General features: G+C 37.6%; 1 pseudogene; it reads right to left on the bottom strand.

Annotated features, from left to right (window-relative positions):
- Window positions 1-370: 370 nt before the first annotated feature.
- On the bottom strand, window positions 371-1,566 carry LOC104852926 (annotated as a pseudogene).
- Between the last annotated feature and the right edge of the window lie 690 nt (window positions 1,567-2,256).

Below are 2,256 nucleotides of genomic sequence, written 5' to 3'. Positions count from 1 at the left end.
TTTAAATGAATATCTTAAATCACCTCATTCCTGTAACAAAACAAAATGAAAAGCACAACTATGCAAGTGACTTAAACCAACTCTACTACTAGCAGGAACACTATTTTGGTTCTTCAGGAAAAAGTTAATTTTCACAGTTATACTCCAATAATTATATGATGCAAGTAACCAAATTGCAGCAATGAACATGCTTCAGAGAATCTGTGCATTCGATGTAACCTGACAGTAAAACTATAGCTAAAATTCTGGTTTAACAAATTGATCTTTGAAATATCAATTCCTTTAAAATATTACTGAGTCTACCAAGCAAATACAAAAACATAAGGTTGTAAGTGAATAATGGTTGTGTTTAGGCCACGTACGTCCTGCTTCACTGCTGCTTGCACCCTGCTCGGTTTTGCTCCTCTTTGGGTCATAGTCTGGATTGTTTTCCTCATCCCCTTCTTCTTCCCCTTCCTCTTCCGTTTCTTCACCTTCATCATCATCATCATCATCTTCAATAGCTTCTCCAGTGAAGTACAACACCGATCTTGGATTTATATGTTCAGGTAAAAAATGGCCAATTTCAAAATCTGCAGCAAGGACAGCTTCAACATCATCATCCAGATTGCCACTCTCAGGAGCTTCTGGAGGAGCAAGAAAATGAAAGAAAGAATCACTGGAAACTGTTTTCGTCACAGTACAACTGTTCCACGTCCCTTATGTTTCTGCTTCTTTTTAATGGTTTTCAAAGTGACGCTCTTTCATTTTTTCCAATCTACCTGGCACCCTGTACAGCCCATAATTTGTGGTCCATCAAATGAAAAGGGATCAGAATCATCTGGTTCCGATCTCATCCTACACATCTTTGTCAACACTTTCATTTGTGAAATATTCATTGGGTTCAAAGTGAAATTCTAAGATAAAACTCATAGGCTGGCCAGCATCTAAGAACTTCACTTTAATGTCCTTCAAATGCTTCGGGATTGGTTCATCATGTTCCTGGACCATGTCACTGAGCAAGTCAACATTCTTAAAAACAACCAACCAAAATTCAGGAATTCCTTTAGCATCTTCTTTTTCTTCATCTTTTTTCTCATCTTCAATCTTGGCCTTTCCTTTCAGCTCCTCCAAAATTTCTTCTTCCTCATCTGGTTTCCATTCACATTCTTCTTCATTAGGTTCATAAATTGCCTTAATGATCTCAAATCGCTTATCAAACAGTGGCTGGTAGAGAACGGCATACTTTCTTTCAAAATCATGAACTTCCTCATAGAATTTGGCTTTTATTTGTGCACATTTAACTTGAAGGTTTTTGGGAGCATTCACGTTTCTTTTAACCACCCTAGGCAAGCTTTCAATGTATCCTGCTGGTGTGTCTACCAGACCATCAAGTCTTTCTTGAAGGGCTGCAAGAATCTAAGGATTTTGCATCATCTGAACAGTGAGCTGAAGTGCTTTGATTTTTGTTTCTTCACCAGTTTCTTCTTCTTCTACTTCTTCAACATCATCCAAATCTTGATCAAATTCAGACTGTTCTTTGTTGTCAATGTCTGCCATGTTGTAAGATCTGCAAATTATTAGTGGCAAGTTTGGGGAGTCAGGCGGCCAGAGCTGCGCAGGGAGCGACTAAGGGAGATCGAGGCAGCAGGAGGAGCAGGAGGTGGCTCCTCAAGCAGATGGCCCTAGAAAAGCTGTATTTTTTAGTTTCAATTTCATTAATGTGTACTCTTATTTTCATAAACTCCTTTGTTGTACTAGCTTTGGATTTGTTTAGTTCTTGTTTCTTTAGGAACTTGAGGAACACCATTAAAATGCTTATCTTGACTTATTCTGTTTTCTGATATAGTCATTCAAAACTATAAATTTCACTTATAGAAATGCTTTCATCATGTTCCATGACTTCTGGTTTATTGTACTGTCATTATTATTTGATTCTAGGAACTGCATAATTTCTTTTTTGATTTATTCTATGGCTCATTGATTATTCAAGAGTATATTGGTTTAGCCAGGAGTGGTGGCACACACCTGTAATCCCAGCACTCGGGAGGCTGAGGCAGAAGGATCGCTGTGAGTTCAAGACCAGCCTGGGCTACATAGTGAGTTCCAAGTCAGTCTCCACTACATAGTGAGACTGTCTCAAACAAACAAACAAACAAAAAAAGAGTATATTGTTTTATTTCTATATGTTTACATAATTTGTGTGGTTTTTTCCCATTCATTTCTAGTTTCATTGCACTGTATGTGATAATATCATGGGGTAATTTTGATTCTTTT

Source organism: Fukomys damarensis, unplaced genomic scaffold (assembly GCF_012274545.1).
Source record: "Fukomys damarensis isolate Sample0158 unplaced genomic scaffold, DMR_v1.0_HiC HiC_scaffold_39, whole genome shotgun sequence".
In the NCBI taxonomy this organism is placed as follows: domain Eukaryota; kingdom Metazoa; phylum Chordata; class Mammalia; order Rodentia; family Bathyergidae; genus Fukomys; species Fukomys damarensis.
The sequence above is the reverse complement of the archived record's forward strand: the minus strand, read 5'-3'. Positions and strand labels throughout refer to the sequence as shown.